The sequence below is a fragment of the Eptatretus burgeri genome, chromosome 7 (assembly GCF_056783735.1).
Source record: "Eptatretus burgeri isolate ZD-2024b chromosome 7, Ebu_testis_v1, whole genome shotgun sequence".
Lineage (NCBI taxonomy): Eukaryota > Metazoa > Chordata > Myxini > Myxiniformes > Myxinidae > Eptatretus > Eptatretus burgeri.
The window spans coordinates 9,278,334-9,298,789 of NC_140967.1; the positions used below are offsets into that span (position 1 = coordinate 9,278,334).

General features: G+C 51.6%; 1 protein-coding gene across 2 annotated transcripts in view; it reads right to left on the minus strand.

The window, feature by feature from the left end:
* LOC147022638 (uncharacterized) overlaps positions 1 to 20,456 on the minus strand; it is an 84,788-nt gene that overhangs the window by 13,439 nt on the left and 50,893 nt on the right. For both annotated transcript variants that reach the window (XM_085887381.1, XM_085887382.1), the window contains exons 8-9: positions 3,369 to 4,443; positions 1,652 to 1,716 (exon numbers count right to left, since the gene is read on the minus strand). The gene's annotated coding sequence lies outside the window, so the exon portion shown is untranslated. The remainder of the gene's footprint in view (positions 1 to 1,651; positions 1,717 to 3,368; positions 4,444 to 20,456) is intronic.

Here is a 20,456-nt window from a genome sequence, read left to right on the forward strand (position 1 = left end):
TTTAAATGTCATGAACAAACTTTAGTACATCAAGGGTGATGAACGTTGTGGTCAATTTTCATTGAAATTCTGTGTGTAGTTCGGAGAAGACAGCAAATACCTATTTTGGGGGGCCAGAAACCCCTCAAAGACTCCATTCATGAGCACAGATTTTGATGCAGTCAATAAACTTTGGTACATCATGGGTGAAGAATGTTGTGGTCAAATTTCATCAAAATCGTGTAGTTTCAGAGAAGATGTCAAATGCCTATTTTCGGGGTCAACCCCGTACCCCGGAGATCTCCTTAAGCCCCCCCTCCCCAACCCCAGTAAATACCCTAAATGAGCACAGATTTTGATGCGGTGGATAGATGTTGGTACATCACAGGAGATGAAGGTTGTGGTCAGGTGTCATCAAAATTGTTTGTGAGAAGAGAGCAAATACCTATTTTGGGGTTCAAAACACCACCCTTCCCCTTCCCCATAAACCCTCTTAAGTGCAGATTTTTATGCAGACGATAAACTTTGATACATCAGTGGTGATGAAGCTTGTAGTCGTTTCATCGAAGTCGTGTGTGTAGTTTCAGAGAAGAGAACAAACACCTATTTTGGGGGGGGTCAAACCCCGCCCCGTAGATCCCCTTCATGAGCGCAGATTTTGATGTGATTGATACTCTGGTACATCACGGGTGATGAAGGTTGTGGCCAAGTTTGATCAAAATTATGTATGTAATTTTGGAGAAAAGCAAATACCGATTTGGGGGAATGGGGCGGGGGGGTCAAAAAACCCCACATAAACCCCCCTAATGAGCACAAATTTTGATGTGGTGTATCAGATATGAAGCTTGTGGCCAAGTTTCATAAAATCGTGTGTTTGGTTCAAGTGACAAGGACTGAAATGTTTCCGGACTGACTGAATCACTCACCTTCGGACACTGCTCGATCGCCTAAGTTCACCTGACGAAAGTCCACGAGTCCACTTGAATGCAAAAGCTAGATCAAAGTGAAAATTGCTTTTGTCTGATAAAAAAAAAACGTTTACGATAAATTTATTTTCATTTCATTGTTCTTACAATGCGTGCTAATTTAAAAATGATGTAATCCACTCCTGAAGCTCGACATGCATGCGCAGATACCCCGAGTAGTGAGGTTCATCAGCACGGCCTGGATGTGTATCATGTGTGCCAGATAACGCTTGCAGCAGGAAACGGCTTACAGAGCTTTTAAAGAAGCCGAAAATGTTTGGAGACATATCTGTGAGAAAGGGTTGTGCCTCTGCTTGACGAAACAGTTGGAGAACTCTGATCAACTCGTCCAAAGAGTTGATATCTTGCAGCTCGGACTTCAAAAAGTCCGAACGATGTGGGCCGCAAAAGGCTGAAGGGGAGAAGCTGGGTGCATTACCCAAACCCTCGTGCTTCTTAACACTGATGGGACGGTCATAGCTGGAGCTTGTCGGGTAAGTGTGCAATGATAATATTTACAATGAATCATGTTGTGGGGAGTGGGGGCTGTGAGTGTTGTCATTATTTTTGTTTGTTTGGTTCTGGGGTGAATAGAAACATTATACATTTTTGCAGCTATTGGTGAAAGGAAAAAATGTTTGTGTGGATGTGTGTGTTCTATCCACGGCCAGCTCTCGCGAATTGAAATAGCAGGAAATGGTACACACCTGACTCTCCTCTCATCCATGGATAATTATTGTGTTCCTTTGTTCTCACAAGTCCGATTTTCATTCTGGAACAGAACAATTATGATTCACCATTTTGGAATTGCCACTCTTTTGTCGAAATGTTGAAAATTATGTTGAAAAGATTATTTCATCTCCAGGTTTTGCGCGAACAACGGCAGCTTAAAAATGCCGGTCGAGCAGAACCGAGTCACTGTAAACATACACACAGAGCATGCACAAAAGACCTCGTTTAGCATTCATCCATCATTTCAAAAGTCTCGTATTTGCAGAAGCACCTTGTATGGTAATGAAAAAAAATGATTATAGATTTTGCCAGCTCAGTGCAAACATTGAGGGAAACCATGAAGGCAGTAAGGACTGAGATGCGTTGGGGTGAGGGAAACTGAATGTCCGACCCTCTGAACAGGTATGAAGAAGCAAAGTGTTGCGCACGCACCAATGAGAAAGCGGCACACAAAGGTCAAAGTATGTTGTGGTGACTTTTGCTCCCAAAAGTCATGCCTCGCCCAGGATGAATATCAGCAGAGATTTCCCGACAGCTGGGCTGCTTCATGACTGAGGGACGGTACAAGTCAAACTGTGCCACCAGAACAAACTTCTACAAGGGCGAATCTCGACGAGATGAGCAGCCTGGTGCCGAGACAGAGGAAGTGGATGGGTGGTGCAAGTTCCTTGAACACAGTGATTGCCATGATCTTTTCTTGCTATCCATCCTGTATAATTTGTCTCGTTGAGAAGCAGAAAAGAGCTCCACGGCTGCCTCTTGACCCTCATGGCACAGAGTATCGATGATTACCCCATTGGCCCGTCCGAGCGGGGTTACTGACTCGCACTCTTCCAGTTTCATCTTGTGCACACACTGAAAACACTGCCAATTCTCGCAACACGCTACACCACAGCATCCTCGTTTCTTCCCTTTCCTCTCCCCTTCACGTTGGGACTAATGGCCAACCGGCTCATGCACGGGTGAGCAAAGGTTTTAAAATATGCCCAGATTCTTCCTCTTCCTCTCCCCTATGTCGAGTTTTCCCGGTTGAATGAGGCACACCTGTGTTGTGTTTCTCGTGTTTTAGCCAAATGTTTAGGGGATCAAGGAGTTTTTGTAACACTATCTCTTTTAATACTTGCCTGTAAATATACGCCTTTGTTAAAAACGATATACTTTCCAAACCTGCTCGATTGTCTGTTTCTTTCATGGGTTAGACATGTAGTGTGTAGATCTATACAAATGTGTGTGTGTGTGTGTGTGTGTGTGTGTGTGTGTGTGTGTGTGTGTGTGTGTGTGTGTGTGTGTGTGTGTGCGCGCGCGCGTCGCGTTACTCCGACAGTGTGGGGCCGATTACCTCTAGACTTGCTACATGGAATCACCATGATTCCAATTCGTGCATATGGATGTTTTATCTTTGTCGGTGGGCTTGGAGGGGTGGAGCTGGGATGCAAATTCTCTCAGTAAATGTGTATCGTGTGCCACCACTCCAGGTGGGAGAGGGTATTACAAGTCCCTATCCCTCATAGTACAGTAATTGTGTCCTCATGTTTTCCAATTAAGTGAGGTGTGTTGAATTATGCAGCAAGAGCTATTTTGGAAAGGTATTTTGAAGTACACGTTTGAATGAGGACAATAATACAATCCCCCTGGCCGCTTCCATAGGGAGCAGGTGCTTCAAGTAAGAGTACAAAGCATGCAAGATCATACCCTTCTTCCAAAGAATTCTTTTCCAGAAAGACAGCTTTTTGAGGTTTGCAGTTGTCAAGTCAGTCGGCAACTCCACAATCACCCAACGCATCACCTGTGCACGTGCGCGCGTACACACACACACACACACACACACACACACACACACACACACACACACACACACACACACACACACACACACACACACACACACACTCAACCGACTTTCAGGATTTAAAAAAACTCATGTCGGAACAGCTGTACATACAAAGGTATGTGGAGTCTACTGGCACATGTGCAGAAATTTCAACATCCCAGTTTCACAAAACTCATGGAAACATGAACCAAAAGCAATCATTGAAAAGAAGGACACTCACGTACGATCTGATGATCCCATCCAGCTTGAACATAGAAAACAAAGCACAGCAACCGGGCATTGTACTCAGATACAAAAAGGAAAAGAAGGCATTGTTAATTGAGGTTTCAGTACTGAGTGACTTTGGTGTAAATAATAAAGAAATCAAGAAAATGACCAAATATCAAAAACTCAAGAACGAAATGAAAAGATCCTGGAAGATGGAGAGTGCTGAAATTGAAGCAGTCATAATTGGAGCAATGGGAATGATAAAGAAGAACTTCACAGAGATCCTACAAACCATTCATGGGAACATTACCACAAATAAACTGCAGTTGGAGGCTGTCCGGGGCTCAGTGACGATCCTGAAAAGAGCCCTCGGAACAAAACGCTGACACCAACACAACTTCACAATGGAGGTCATGAATCACGATCCTTTATCAAAATGAAGGTGGATACTTCGAGTCCTGGGAGGACTCTGTTCCACCTTCTGAAACTCAAATTATGGAGATAACAATCAGTGATACACACACACACATGTTCAGCATTTTATACACACACTCACACACACCTCATTCACCAACCTATCCAGCGTCACGTCCCATTCAAGCACTCTTACCTGTGAGCATCGCATGCATACATTTTTCTGGTCTCAATTGTTATCTGGTTCGACATGGGCTCTAACAGGAAAGGTCACCTGACAGAGATCTATTGGGAACGAAGAACAAGGATGGAATTCTATGGTAAAGACAAGGAGGAAGGGATTGGTGAATGGAAGGGAAAGGGGAAATACAAATAACTTTGATGCAGGATGCCATTTTGTCCATCATGCTTGCATTTCATCAACACATCATCAAATGAATCTATTCGCCCATTTGTTCAATAAGATAGCAGGAGCATGTGAAGCAGTATAAGTAGTAGTAATGGAACAGTGGCACAGCTCACACAGGCACATCAAGATGTTTACTTTTATTTTATTTATTTTGTTTTGATGGGTGGTGAGGTCTGAACAAACACTGGGCAGCACACTCACCTTTAAGACAAAAACCTCTCATTAACATAACAATTACTACACATCTGTACAATCACCCATCCATACAATGTCTGTGTATCCTCCATTCTCTTTCTCCATATTAACTAAAGTAGCCTTGTTGTCCTGTGTTCTTCAATTTCTCCAGTCATTTAACTATGTCCCCCATCATTGAACAACCGCTGCACGTCATTCTTCTCACGATATCTGCGATAGCTTCAAGTTCCTCTATATACACACACACACACACACACACACGTATGTATGTATGTATATATATATATATATATATATGTATGTATGTATATATATATATATATATATATATATATATATATATATATATATATATATATATATATATATACATACATATATTGTTGTGGTTGACGAAATTCGCAAACCACCATTCAGGTCCCGTAGGTGAGATATCTCTGTAAGTATATGTGTAGTTAGCCCAAACCCGTTGTTTAGAGGGAATAAATGTCATTCATTCGGGCTGCGACCCTTTTAGATGGCCGTTTTTCTTTTACTATCTTTATTTTGAGCCAACCACGTCTCAACCGCCATCACACAACAACCACCAACCGCAACGCCGCTTCACAACAACAACAACGCCAACAGCCACGACCTTTACCGTCACAATTCGCCCTCGCAACCATCGCATCACTGCCATTCCCGCGCCGCTTGTGGGCACCGATACTGGACTCGTACAGGGCGCGCACCGAGCAGCGGGTGCAAAAACACCAGCCTTTCCAAGAAATCGGATCAAGAATGATTCACGCCCACTTCTGTTCCATCCTATCAGCGAGCGTGGGGCGATTTGGCCCCGCCTCCAGGCGCGTCGGAGTATAATCACTATATGCAGATTCGCGGATCAAGAATGATTCACGCCCACTTTTCCTCCGTCCAAGGGGGAGCGTGGCTCCGCCCCCGAGCCGTTCCTGATCCAAAAATCTGCATATGATTTCTCCTGTCGGACTATAAAGCGCCGAGCGCGTGGCGAATTTGAAAGAGTTGAGAAGAGGAAAGAGTTGGGAAGAGTTGGAGAGTTGAGAAGAGGAAAGAGTTGGAGAGTTGTGGCGGCGGCGAAATCAGTCGAGAGAGTGTCTGTCGGGGTCCGGAGAGTCTGGAGAAGCCAAGGAGCTTTGTGGAGGTCTGCGCTCGTGTCAGAGTCGGGGAGCTGCGGAGAGGGGAGGCCGGGAACGCGGTCGAGGTCGCAGTGGAGTCGCTCATCGCAGGACCCAAGCCAGCCAGATATCCTCTTTCCCCCGAGCATCAACAACCCCCCCCTGTTTCCCCCCGCGCTGAGATAGTGTGAGAAGGGGGCCCCCGTTCCCACCCCATTCCAGGCAGTGCCAGCGAGGCCCGCGGAGTCGGGGCGCCGCCGCCATTTTGCGGCTCATCACCAGACGGGTAGGCTCGACGCGGTCTCGGCCCCAGGCCCGTCTGCCCCCTCATCGTTGAGGGTGGCCCCTTTTTCTTTTGCTTTGGAGTATATGTGTTGTCGGCGCCGTCTGTGAAGTAAAACTGTGTAAGTGTTGCCGTGTGCTCGCGTAGTCGGAAGTAGATCTGCATTGTGTCTCTTTTGTTGCATTTGCTCTTTGTGCAGAATTGTCGTGTTACTTTTACATTTGCTTTTGGTGCATAATTGTTGTGATTGTATATGTGTGCTTTCCGTTTGCCGTGGAATAAATGTGCTTTATGTTGAACTGTTTTTCCCGTTTCGCTTCGTCTTTTCTTTTATTGAATCTCCATCTTACTTCACGTAAAGGGTTGGTCGTGGGCTAAATACGCCCAATAATTAATCGAACCGTCGAGGTTGACGATAACACCGCTCGGTTATCCCGATAGTACGGAACGGGTCGCTTAAAGTGGCCCGTGTCCGAAGTCGACCTGCGGCGAGGTGCGATCGCCCGGTCTACCCTCCGTGTGGGTACTTAGATAGGTCGAATTTGGCGAGCAACCCTATCCCACGCGGGGGGCCGATTGGCACGATCGTGGTGAGGCCGAAAGGCCCACCCGTGACTAGTTCCCGGCGTTAGTCCGAGAGGGTCACGACGGGATTGTCCGTCCGGTGGGCGACGTGCCGCGATTCGAGTTACGTGGCCGCTCGCACGGCGGCGGGCGCGAATCCTCAACACTGTTGTCAGGAGTGGGACACAAACCCATCCCCCTCCTCGCGGCACTGGTGTCGGAGAGCGGGAAAACAGGCTCTCCTATGTCCAGCTAAATTCACGGGAATCGGTCCAGGGGTGAGAGGAGCGACCCCCGATTCCCTCCAAATTACGAGCGATTTAAATTAACCCTTTACGAGAAATAAAATGGCGTCTCAAGGCGAGCGGGAGCCGGGGGTATTAGAAATGGATTTAGAATGTGAAGAATCCATGGTCCAGGATGAAAACCCCGGGCAGGAAATGTTGGTTGTGCAGGAACACGAACTCCCCCAACTGAACCCAGAGCCCGAAATAGGTGCAGCGGCGGCCGCACTGTATGACACCTCCCCTCCCCCTCTCCATCAAAACCCTTCCCTGATCCCTGCCGAAACGGCTCACCCAAACGCACCCGACATGACCCAGCTATTCAGCCTGCTGGCAAAGATGAATGCGGATGCGCAACAAATGAATGCGAACATGAACAAGTAAATGCACGAAATGAAAACGAAGATGGATACAAACACAAACGAAATAAAAGGCATGAACGAAAATATGGAAACAAACGCACTCAAAATGAAGGAAGAAATGAAAGAGCTGCGGGGTGAGACGCAGGACATGGGCCGAAGCCTGCAGGCGGGCATGAAGGCAGTGACCAGGGAGCTCAAAATGGCGCCGCCACGTGTGGGAGCGAACGAGCTGGGAGGGAGTGCAACGGCTGTCAGGCCCGCGGTGGGGGCGGGTGACAAAGTAATTCGGGAAACGTGTTGGGCGAGGGTCGTGACGGAAAAAGTGACGGTGACCGAGAGGGAAAAAACTAATTGGGGTGACGGAGACGTGCACGAGGGAGATAACAAGGGAAGAGACGGAAATAATAGTTGAGACAAGGGAGATAACAAGGGAAGAGGTGACTGAGTTGGCAGAGACACGGGAGATGGGAACGATAGAGGGAAGACTACACGATGAAGACGGGGTAAGTGACGCACACACACACACGGAGGTAGTGTAGGATAATGGGGGTGAGCTCGCGGACTGGGTAGAGACCCGGTGCGAGCAGTTGGATGGCCCCCTCCAGGAACGAGGGGAGGGAGTATGCCCCCTTGAGGCGAGCCACGACCAGGTGGGTTCGGTCGTGCTTTGCGAGGTTGAGGGGACGGGTGCTGTGGACAGGTGCACGGAGAGCTTGGGGGGTATAGAGGCCCCGGAGACCCTTGTGGGGACACGAATCCCCAGTGTGGTTGTCCCGGTGTGTGTGGTGTCGAGGTGTGTGTTCACGAGTGTGGCGAAATGCGTGCTGCAACGCACGCATAGCGCGGGTGCAAGGGCGTGTGTGAGAGCGACCGGGTGGGTGACAAAGACCCCGTGTGCGGAAGCGACCCCGTGTGTGAGTGGTGTGGTGGTAAGTGTGCAGAAGATCGTGCTTCCCAGCACGCCGTGTGTGGATGAGGCACCGCGAGCGAGTTCCCCCGCGTGTGTGAGTAGTATGGTTTGTGTGAGGGAAATGGCACGAGTGAGTGAAAGGCCGCGAGTGAGTGGAGCCACGTGTGCGAGGGAGGCGGCATGCGTGAGTGAAACGGCCAGTATGAATAGAGCACCACGTGTGAGTGGTATGGGTAGTGTGAGGGAAATGGCATGCGTGAGTGAGCGGCCGAGTGTGAGAGAGACAGCGTGTGCAAGGTCGCTGTGTGTAAGGGAGATGTCGGTCGGCATGTGTGAACATGCAGCCGCGTCTCCCGGTGTGAGTTTAATGGTGAGGTGTGTTAGCGTCGTAACACGCGGGAGTGCGTGTGTTGAATGGAGACGACGACAATTGAGAGACAAAAGCCGGGTAGCGGCTGTAGCTGTTTCGAGGACCGTGCCGGGTTCACCCAGCAGCGAGCGCGAGGTCCGTGCTGTGCAACGCACGAGGCCCCCACGTGCTCGCTTGCGGGAATGAAGTCCCGGTCCGGAAACGCACGCGGTGGATTTGCCGATCCCGCGGATGGACAAAGTTTAGGCAGGATTATGGATTTAGACCGGACGGGTTCTCCACGCGGGCGTGTGTGTTAAGCTCCAACGGGCAAAGCACATGTGTTCGCGTGGTGAACCCCTCGAGACGTGGGGCTTGTGTTTTTTTATGCGCACGGTGACGTCATGGCTGCACGTGGGGTTGGAATCCGGCAGGAGGGGTATCCCTGCCGGATGGTACCGTCCAAGGAGGGACGAGGTACACGTGCAGCTGCATGACGTCACGGGCAGGTGCAAAGTGCGCGAGCTGTGAGTTGCCGCGCTGGTACTGCGCATGTGAAAAAATAAAAAAAGCAAGCCTCACTTTCGGGTGCACAGGATTCCCGGGCAAGGGGTGGAAGACCCGCTTACCAGGGCACAGGATGGAAACTAGTTAGGGGGAAGGGTTAGCTTAGCTAGACCGACTTCATTGGGCAGGGGTAAGTCCTCATGGAGTCCGTGGAATGGATTAGGTAGAGGGATTTAGATGAGATTTAGGTTGAGGAAATAATTTTTGGGATACTTGGAGACAGAGACAGACAGTGAATGTGTAGCGGAGACGTAGCTTAGCTACGTAGTGTTAAAAGGAACGTGCTATAGTGTAAGGGACGACGTGGGAGCACGAGTTAGTTAGGGGAGGTAGTTAGAAGGATGGCAGAGTTCAGTGGTGTGTGTGTGTTGAAGAGTTGTTGGTGAGTGAAGTGGAAGCATGTGCTTGGTGAGTGAGTGAGGACAGCGGGTCTGTGTGTATGGAGCGAATGGGGACTGCATGGTGCGATGAGTGATTGGGGGGAGGAGTGACTCCCGCCCAAGGGACCCCTGGGTCAGTGTAGAGTGAGTTTGGGGGTTAGTCAAATTTACAAAATGGAGGTCGTTTTGTTGTTGGTGGGAGTGTAGGCTCTAAACCCGTTTGGAGGGGTGCAGGAGCCCTGTTGACGGGCTGGGAGCGTGGCTGCGAAAGGTGAGTATCGCTGAGTGGGTACCCGGGGCACCAGGCTAGTCGGCCGTGGTAGGCCAAGGGCCCATGGGGGGCTGGGATAGCGTAGTGGGCACGGGTGCGTCTGCTTGGTGCGGGGGCCCGGGACGCCATTAGCCGCGTGGGCAGTGTTGTGGGCACGGCTGACCCTCGGAAAGGGGCCCGGGAAGCCAGCCTGCCACGTGTGCGTTTCAGGGGAGGTGCCATGGGGGGCACTCCCCGGTGTTAGGGAGCTGGTAGGCTCGGAGGCAGTGTAGTGCCCGGTGGTGCCATAGCTGGAGATTCGGCAGAGGGTCGTGCCTGCCAAAGGGAGCCACGCGTCCCAGCCATGAGACCGTGTGAGGCACGGAACGAAAATTGGGGGGCGAGGCCCAAAATTGTGAGGACACCAACACAGGCGACGGGAATCTGGGTTGTTAGAACCAATAGTTTAAGCGAGAGGCGCTTGTTGAAAGCCCAGGGGTAGTTTAACAGTTAAATGGTTAGGGTAGATAGGAAGTGTACCCCTCCGCACCATCCATCCCCTCGCTCTCGTTGTGGGCCGCTGGACCCACTTTGGTTTAGATCGCTGAAGTCTGGGGAGGCCATTCTGAGGCTTCGTTGGGTCTCGACACAGGACGCTAGCTCTCCCTTGTTCCCCTCCGGGAAGGGAACGTAGGGGTTGGGAGCAGGCTAGGTGACAGGATAGGTTAGCTGAACAAGGACAGTACAGGGGGTTAGGGGATGATTTATAGTGGGGAAGTAAAAATAAAAAAATAAGTTGGGGCTAAATTGGGGTTTGACAAATTAAGGGAGTGGGTATAGACAGTGACAGGCAAAGGCGATAGGTTGGGAGGGAGACCGTAGAGTAGGTCCGAGCCCGCCTTCCGAGTGGCCAGCACCACAGCACTCCCTCCACCAACCTCCACTGAACGGCGAAGGCTGGCCAGCTTCATCGGCAGCTGTTGTTTTGCTGCAAGGCCTGTGCCGGCTGGATCGGCTGCAGCTGCTGTGCTGCAAGGCCTGTACCGGCCGGATCGTCTGCAGCTGTTTTCTGCAAGGCCTGTGCCGGCCAGTTCATCTGACGGCTGTGTTTGCCTGCAGCTTTGCCATGATCACCTTTGCCATGCCATGCCCACTGCCCCTGTTCACCAGCCCCGTTCAATTTTTGCTTTGCCACCCCCTGTTCATTGCCATGTGCGCCAGGATCAGAAAGCAACAGTTTGCAAGCTGCGAGAACTGCCCTGTTGGCAGCTACAACACGGGCCTGCAATGGCGGCCCGTGCACCGTGTTTGCGTCCACCCATTCATCCATCCATCCGTTGTGTTCATTGCGTGTGCCACTTGAGCTGGCATGGAGACTGCGTTTGTGCAGCCCATGCACTGTTGTGGTTCACTGGGTTCATTTCAAAAGGGGAGGCCTAGGACTGCATGTGAGCAGCCGGCCACGTTCCCTGTCACCTGCATTGTTTAAGCCAGAGACTTCATGCGAGCAGCCTGGCTCCCTGCTAACTGCTTTCTTTTTTGCAGAGTTCATTGATCCTGGGCCATGGTTTAGTGTAAAATTTGTAAGTTAAGATGTACTGTAAATATGAGTGCGCCCCCGGCATGTCTGTCTTAGCGCCGGCAATTTTATTTAAGTCGTCCGTGTGAGTGAGTTTGTTTAGGTAGTTACTCAGCCCTCAGGTTATTTATTTTGGGGACACGAATACCATGAATGTCGCACTCAGGGATCCGTAGGTAAAATGTACTAGGGGAGAACTACACATGATGGCACACGAAAATTTGACGACTCGGGACGAGTCTGTAAAAAGGGGAGGGGGTAGTGTTGTGGTTGACGAAATTCGCAAACCACCATTCAGGTCCCGTAGGTGAGATATCTCTGTAAGTATATGTGTAGTTAGCCCAAACCCGTTGTTTAGAGGGAATAAATGTCATTCATTCGGGCTGCGACCCTTTTAGATAGCCGTTTTTCTTTTACTATCTTTATTTTGAGCCAACCACGTCTCAACCGCCATCACACAACAACCACCTACCGCAACGCCGCTTCACAACAACAACAACGCCAACAGCCACGACCTTTACCGTCACAACTCGCCCTCGCAACCATCGCATCACCGCCATTCCCGCGCCGCTTGTGGGCACCGATACTGGACTCGTACAGGGCGCGCACCGAGCAGCGGGTGCAAAAACACCAGCCTTTCCGAGAAATCAGATCAAGAATGATTCACGCCCACTTCTGTTCCGTCCTATCAGCGAGCGTGGGGCGATTTGGCCCCGCCTCCAGGCGCGTCGGAGTATAATCGCTATATGCAGATTCGCGGATCAAGAATGATTCACGCCCACTTTTCCTCCGTCCAATGGGGGAGCGTGGCTCCGCCCCCGAGCCGTTCCTGATCCAAAAATCTGCATATGATTTCTCCTGTCGGACTATAAAGCGCCGAGCGCGGGGCGAATTTGAAAGATTTGAGAAGAGGAAAGAGTTGGGAAGAGTTGGAGAGTTGAGAAGAGGAAAGAGTTGGAGAGTTGTGGCGGCGGCGAAATCAGTCGAGAGAGTGTCTGTCGGGGTCCGGAGAGTCTGGAGAAGCCAAGGAGCTTTGTGGAGGTCTGCGCTCGTGTCAGAGTCGGCGAGCTGCGGAGAGGGGAGGCCGGGAACGCGGTCGAGGTCGCAGTGGAGTCGCTCGTCGCGGGACCCAAGCCAGCCAGATATTCTCTTTCCCCCGAGCATCAACAACCCCCCCCTGTTTCCCCCCGCGCTGAGATAGTGTGAGAAGGGGGCCCCGTTCCCACCCCATTCCAGGCAGTGCCAGCGAGGCCCGCGGAGTCGGGGCGCCGCCGCCATTTTGCGGCTCATCACCAGACGGGTAGGCTCGACGCGGTCTTGGCCCCAGGCCCGTCTGCCCCCTTATCGTTGAGGGTGGCCCCTTTTTCTTTTGCTTTGGAGTATATGTGTTGTCGGCGCCGTCGGTGAAGTAAAACTGTGTAAGTGTTGCCGTGTGCTCGCGTAGTCGGTAGTAGATCTGCATTGTGTCTCTTTTGTTGCATTTGCTTTTTGTGCAGAATTGTCGTGTTACTTTTACATTTGCTTTTGGTGCATAATTGTTGTGATTGTATATGTGTGCTTTCCGTTTGTCGTGGAATAAATGTGCTTTATGTTGAACTGTTTTTCCCGTTTCGCTTCGTCTTTTCTTTTATTGAATCTCCATCTTACTTCACGTAAAGGGTTGGTCGTGGGCTAAATACGCCCAATAATTAATCGAACCGTCGAGGTTGACGATAACACCGCTCGGTTATCCCGATAGAACGGAACGGGTCGCTTAAAGTGGCCCGTGTCCGAAGTCGACCTGCGGCGAGGTGCGATCGCCCGGTCTACCCTCCGTGTGGGTACTTAGGTAGGTCGAATTTGGCGAGCAACCCTATCCCACGCGGGGGGCCGATTGGCACGATCGTGGTGAGGCCGAAAGGCCCACCCATGACTAGTTCCCGGCGTTAGTCCGAGAGGGTCACGACGGGATTGTCCGTCCGGTGTTCGACGTGCCGTGATTCGAGTTACGTGGCCGCTCGCACACCGGCGGGCGCGAATCCGCAACAATATATATATATATATATATATATATATATATATATATATATATATATATATATATATATATATATATATATATATATATATATATTTATATATTGTGACGAATTTAGGTCCGCCCAGCGTGCGATCGGCCACGTAACTCAAAGCGCGACCGCGTCGCCCACCGGAACGGACAATTCAGTCGTGACCTTCCGTGGAACTACTGCCAAGAGCTCGTGATGGGTGGGTCTTTCGACCACACCACAATCGTGCCAATCGGCCACCCGCGCTGGATAGGGTTGTTCGGCAAACTCGACCGACCTAAGTACCTGCGCGGGAAGTTAACCGGGCGATCGTACCTCGCCGTTGGCCAGCCTAGGACACGAACCGCTTAAGCGGTCCGTTCCGTGCTTCAGTGATAACCGAGCGGTGTTATTGCCGGCCCCGACGGACTTGATTATTTACTGGGTGCTTACACCCTTCTACCAATTCCTTCCGTGATGCAAGATTGTAACTTTCAAACAAAGGAAAGGACGCAACAAAACGGGAAACAGTTCGACAAGTACATTTATTCCACACTCAGACAAGGCAAGCACGTATTCACAGCCATACAGTAAGAATGCACGTATAACAGTCATAGCAATGAAAGCAAGAATTACAACCGACTACAAGCAAAGGTTTATTTACATGCACTTAAACAGTTTTTACTTTACAAGACACGGCGCCACAACATGCATTCACACAAACGCAAAGGAAAGACCCCCTCAAAGGCAAGGGAGTCAGACTCGGCCCGTGGGCCTAATGCGCGTGGAACCTGGATGAGCGGCCAGGTCCACGAGTCTGAAGGGTCCCACCCGCACCCTCGTGGCGTGATGGCGGGCAAGCCGCAATGTCAGCGTAGCTGCGCCTGGCTTCGTGCCCCTGGCGTGGTCGGCGAGCTCTCTCCGGCGCTCCCCGTCTGCCTTTCCCGTCGGCTTCGAGCTCCGTATCCCGACTCGACTGTCCCGCCGACACTGCAGACTTGACTTCTTCTTGACTTCCCGCCGCTGCCATTCCACTGCTCCCACTTGGTTCTCTGCCAACATACTGCGCACCTTGACTTCCACTTGACTTCCCGCCCCGAGCTGCGCCGTGCTCGCGCCGACTGTATATAGCCCGGGGGAGGGGCGTATATGTAAATTTCTGGATCACAGCGGGTTCGGAGGCGGGGCTATGCCACCCGATGCTCAGTCATTGGATGGATGAAAAGGGGGCGTGAAGCCTTCCTCATCCGCTTCTCGGGGCGAAAGGAACGCATTCACAACCCATGACCCAGCGTGTGGTAGAAAGGCAGAGGTGGTGGGAGTTTGGTTGTTGGCGGGCGTCGTTTGAGAATGGCGGTGAAGCGATGTTTGCGGGGTGGAGTTGTGGAGGTAAAGAGGCGAAGGTGGTGGTGTTTGAGTTGTTGGCGGGCGTCGTTTGAGAATGGCGGTGAAGCAATGTTTGCGGGATGGAGTTGTGGAGGTAAAGAGGTGAAGGTGGTGGTGTTTGAGTTGTTGGGGGATTATTGGTCCAAAATAACAATAGAGAAAAGAAAAAGGGCTAACTCAAAGGATCACAGCCCTGTGAACACGGAAATTCCCTCTAAACAACGGTGGGGAAATCTAACTACACAATTACTTATCGTCATCACTGATCTAAGGACCCTTTATGGTGTATTGCAAATTTCCACAGCCGTAACAATATATATGTATGTATATATATATATATATATATATATATATATATATATATATATATATATATATATGTATATATGTATGTATGTATATATGTATATATGTATGTATGTATGTATGTATATATATATATGTATATATGTATATATGTATGTATGTATATATATATGTATGTATGTATATATGTATATATGTATGTATGTATGTATATATGTATGTATGTATGTATATATGTATGTATGTATGTATATATGTATGTATATATGTGTATATGTATATATGTGTATATGTATATATGTATGTATATATATATATATATATATATATATATATATATGTATATATATATATATATATATATATATATATACACATATTGTTGCGGTTGAGGAAATTCGCAAACCACCATTCAGGTCCTGTCCGTGAGATATCTCTGTAAGTACATGTGTAGTTAGCCCCAAACCCGTTGTTTAGAGGGAATAAATGTGATTCATTCGGGCTGCGACCCTTTAAGATAGCCGTTTTTCTGTTCTATCTTTATTTTGAACCAACCACGTCTCAACCGCCATCACACAACAACCACAAACCACAACGCCGCTTCACAACAACGCAAACAGCCACGACCTTTACCTTCACAACTCGCTCCCGCAAACATCGCATCACCGCCATTCCAAACGTCACCATGGCCATGGACCACCACTTTAAACCCTCCACCACCTTCGCCTCTCCTTCTGCGGCCATTCCCGCACCGCTTGTGGGCACCGAGCGTCAGGCTGTCCTGGCCTCGTGCGGGACGTGCGCCGAGCCGCCGGTGCAAAGTGCGGCCGTTCCGAGGAGAATTCGGATCAGGAATGATACACGCCCACTTCTGATCTGTCCAATCAGCAAGCGCGGGGCGGTTTGGCCCCGCCTCCAGGCGCGTCGGAGTAGAATCGATATATGCAAATTCGAGGATCAGGGGAGACTCACGCCCCTTTTTCTCCGTCCAATGGGCGAGCGTTGCTCCACCCCCGAGCTCGTTCTCATCCAGAAATTTGCATATGGGTTCTCCTACCAGACTATAAAGCGCCGAGCGCTGGGCGAATTTAGGAGTTTGGAGAAAAGATCGAGGCAGTCAAGTCGGGTCTGGAGAGGAGCAGTCTGTGGAGCCGTGACTCAAGTAGGGTCTGGAGAGTGGCAGTCTGTCGGAGTTCGGAGTCTGTCGGGGAGCTGCAGAGAGGGGAAGCCTGAAGCCTGGAGCGCGGTCGAGGTGGTTTGCAGCAGTCAGCTGAGGAGAATTGGGGAGGAGGTCGAATAGCTCGGGTCCAAGGCAAGGAAGACGGCGGTCGGCGACGAGCTCGCAGTGGAGTCACTCGTCGTGGGACCCAAGCAAGCCAGCTATCCTCTTTCCCCAGAGCATCAACAATTCCCCCCTTTTTTCCCCCCGTGCTGAGATAGTGCGAAAAGGGGGCCCCGTTCCCACCCCACTCCAAGCAGTGCCAACGAAACCCGCGAAGGAGCGCGGAGTCGGCTCATCACAAGACACGGGTAGGATCCACCCGGTCTCGCGGCCCACAGGCCCCGTCTGTCCCCTTGTCTCTGAGGGTGGCCCTTTTCTTTTGCTTTTGAGTAAATGTGTTGTCGGCACCGTCTGTAAAGTAAAACTGTGTAAGTGTTGCCGTGTGCACGTGTAGTCGGTCGTAGATCTGCATTGTTGTGTTTCTTTTGTTACATCTGCATTTGGTGCATAATTGTTGTAATTGTATATGTGTGCTCTCCGTTTGCCGCGGAATAAATGTGCATTATGTTGAACTGTTTTTCCCGTTTCGCTTCGTCTTTTCTTTAATTGAATCTTCATCTTGCTTCCAAAGCGTTGGTAGTGGGCTTAATACGCCCGATAATTAATCGGAACCGTCGAGGCCGACGATAACACCGCTCGGTTATCCCGATAGTACGGAACGGGTCGCTTAAGTGGCCCGTGTGCGGAGTCGACCTGCGGCGAGGTGCGATCGCCCGGTCTACCCTCCGCGTGGGTACGAAGGTAGGTCGAATTTGGCGAACAACCCTATCCCACGCGGGGGGCCGATTGGCACGATCGTGGTGAGGCTGAAAGGCCCACCCGTAACTAGCTCCCGGCGTTAGTCCGAGAGGGTCACGACAGAATTGTCCGTCCGGTGGGCGACGTGCCGCGATTCAAGTTACGTGGCCGCTCGCACGCCGGCGGGCGCGAATTCGCGACTGTATATATATATATATATATACACACACACACACATACATATATCGAACCATGTGGAGTGTGATGAGCACTCCGCCAATCCCCATTGGACAGTCCTACACCAAAGTGTCACCTCGAACATGGAGGCCTCTGCCCAATGACTGTCAAACAGACAAAGATGATATTATATGGTCATCATCAGTTAAACATCAAACAGAACCACAGATCTGGATCTCAGGCTTATTTGCCCTCATCAGGATGGTATGCCGATAAATGTCTCACCAATGATGACCACATTCGTCGTTTATACATCAGACGCATCTCCTGACTATTATGAGGTGAATGGTCTCTCAATACCTTGCACGAATGCCTGACCGCGCCAGCAGTATGTTTTGGGGGGATGCTTCGCTGGGCGATACCACCCCGCCAACTGGCGCGTCATCTCTTGCTTTGTGCAGCTAGCGTCGGCCCAGAGAATGAGAGACGACTGCCAGGCGTGAAGGGAGGGACTTGGGTGGAGTCCGAAGCAAATGGGCGGAGAAGGGCGGAGAGGTGATCAAGAAGGTGGAGTCAGCAGGTAGATTGGTAAAGAAGGGCGGAGTCAGCAGGTGAATGGGTAGGTTGTCAATCCCAAGACAGACAGAACGAGCCGACAGGAACGATGGGCAGGAACGACAAGCAGAAACAACACTTGAACGACTCAGGAACGCCGACGACTCCCCCAACGCCCACGACCGTCCTTTTATAGATCCCGTGGTGCGGGAGGGGGCGACGACCCGAAGTGATGTGTCGTCACCCGAATCGAGCGCTCTGGTTGGGCCCCGGCCAGCACACGGGCCGGCCACCATGACCAGAAGCAGCTCTACTTCACTTCCGGCCATATGGTTCCGAGCTGCGGCATCTGCACCATGACATGAATCACCTTGCACCGAACCCCGTGCAATGCCCCGGCGACCCGCGGTTGGTGCTCGTCAATGTACCTGCTCCGTGGTGTGCCACGCGGCCCGAGCGATCCGGCCGCACAGCATGCCTCTTCCTGGTAGCAGCTGCATCGAGGCAGAGGTGCGGGAGGATGTCTGCCGTCCACAGGAGACATTTGTTGCCGTCGTCAGCGAAGACCGACGGTGGTTATTGTAACCCCATGCACAGACCAGACCAAAGATGTGTTAGTCGTGCCCCCTTCTGGATGATGATAAAGTATCACGGGCTGCGCGCGAGTCCGCCATTGTATACGTGGTCAGCGCACTGGTCCGCCCTCCATTGAGCATGCCCCGTACAGTGCGCGCAGGTCCGCCACTGTATACGTGGTCAGCGCGCCGGTCCGCCCGCCATCGAGCATGCCCCGTACAGTGCGCGCAGGTCCGCCACTGTATACGTGGTCAGCGCGCCGGTCTGCCCGCCATCGAGCATGCCCCGTACAGCGCGCGCAGGTCCGTCAATGTACAGGTGGTCAGCGCGCTGTCCACTGCCATCGAGCATGCCCCATACAGTGCGAGCGGGTCCGTCATTATACACGTGGTCAGCGCACTGTCCACTACCATCGAGCATGCCCCGTATGGAGCGCGCAGGTCCGCCATTGTACACATGGTCAGCGCGCTGGTCCACCCTCCATCGAGCATGCCACGTACAGTGCGCGCAGGTCCGCCACTGTATACGTGGTCAGCGCGCCGGTCTGCCCGCCATCGAGCATGCCCCGTACAGCGCGCGCAGGTCCGTCAATGTACAGGTGGTCAGCGCGCTGTCCACTGCCATCGAGCATGCCCCATACAGTGCGAGCGGGTCCGTCATTGTACACGTGGTCAGCGCACTGTCCACTACCATCGAGCATGCCCCGTATGGAGCGCGCAGGTCCGCCATTGTACACATGGTCAGCGCGCTGGTCCACCCTCCATCGAGCATGCCACGTACAGTGCGCGCAGGTCCGCCACTGTATACATGGTCAGCGCGCCGGTCTGCCCGCCATCGAGCATGCCCCGTACAGCGCGCGCAGGTCCGTCAATGTACAGGTGGTCAGCGCGCTGTCCACAGCCATCGAGCATGCCCCATACAGTGCGAGCGGGTCCGCCACTGTATACGTGGTCAGCGCGCCGGTCTGCCCGCCATCGAGCATGCCCCGTACAGCGCGCGCAGGTCCGTCAATGTACAGGTGGTCAGCGCGCTGTCCACTGCCATCGAGCATGCCCCATACAGTGCGAGCGGGTCCGTCATTGTACACGTGGTCAGCGCACTGTCCACTACCATCGAGCATGCCCCGTATGGAGCGCGCAGGTCCGCCATTGTACACATGGTCAGCGCGCTGGTCCACCCTCCATCGAGCATGCCACGTACAGTGCGCGCAGGTCCGCCACTGTATACGTGGTCAGCGCGCCGGTCTGCCCGCCATCGAGCATGCCCCGTACAGCGCGCGCAGGTCCGTCAATGTACAGGTGGTCAGCGCGCTGTCCACAGCCATCGAGCATGCCCCATACAGTGCGAGCGGGTCCGCCATTGTAAACGTGGTCAGCGCACTGTCCACTACCATCGAGCATGCCCCGTATGGAGCGCGCAGGTCTGCCATTGTACACGTCGTGAGTGCGCGGGTCTGCCCGCCATCAAGCATGTTGTTCGCGGTTATCAGAGTTGGTGGGATGCAAGGTGCCAGCCCTGATCTGTGTCAGAGAATTGAGGGAAAGGATTGGATATAATTATTAGATGGAGAGTTGAGTTGAAGAAGAAGATAGATATAATTATTAAATGGGTGGAAAAGTGTTCGCCGAGTGTGTACTGAAAGTTGTTAGTATTTGGTGGTGTGTTTATGCTTCTGATCGCCTGAACAGTGGGTGGGGGGTCATCGCTGTGGGGCACGTGATCCGTCCAGCGCTGGCGTTAATTGTCGGCTTCTACTGCTGCCCTTGGTCTTCTGTGAAGACGCATTCTTACGCGAAGGGCGTGACTGTGGTTTTTACCGATGGGTATCCGAGCGTAGCACCTGCCGGCCTCGCGGGGACCCTTTGCTTGGATTTACCTCAGAAATAGAGAAAAAAGAATAGGAATGAGGTTCAGAGGTTTAATCAGACCTAACTATGAGATTTACACAACGCACTCTCCCGTTCGACTCACCAGACAAGAAGGAGGGGATTATCTGAACGTACATTAATGAAATAA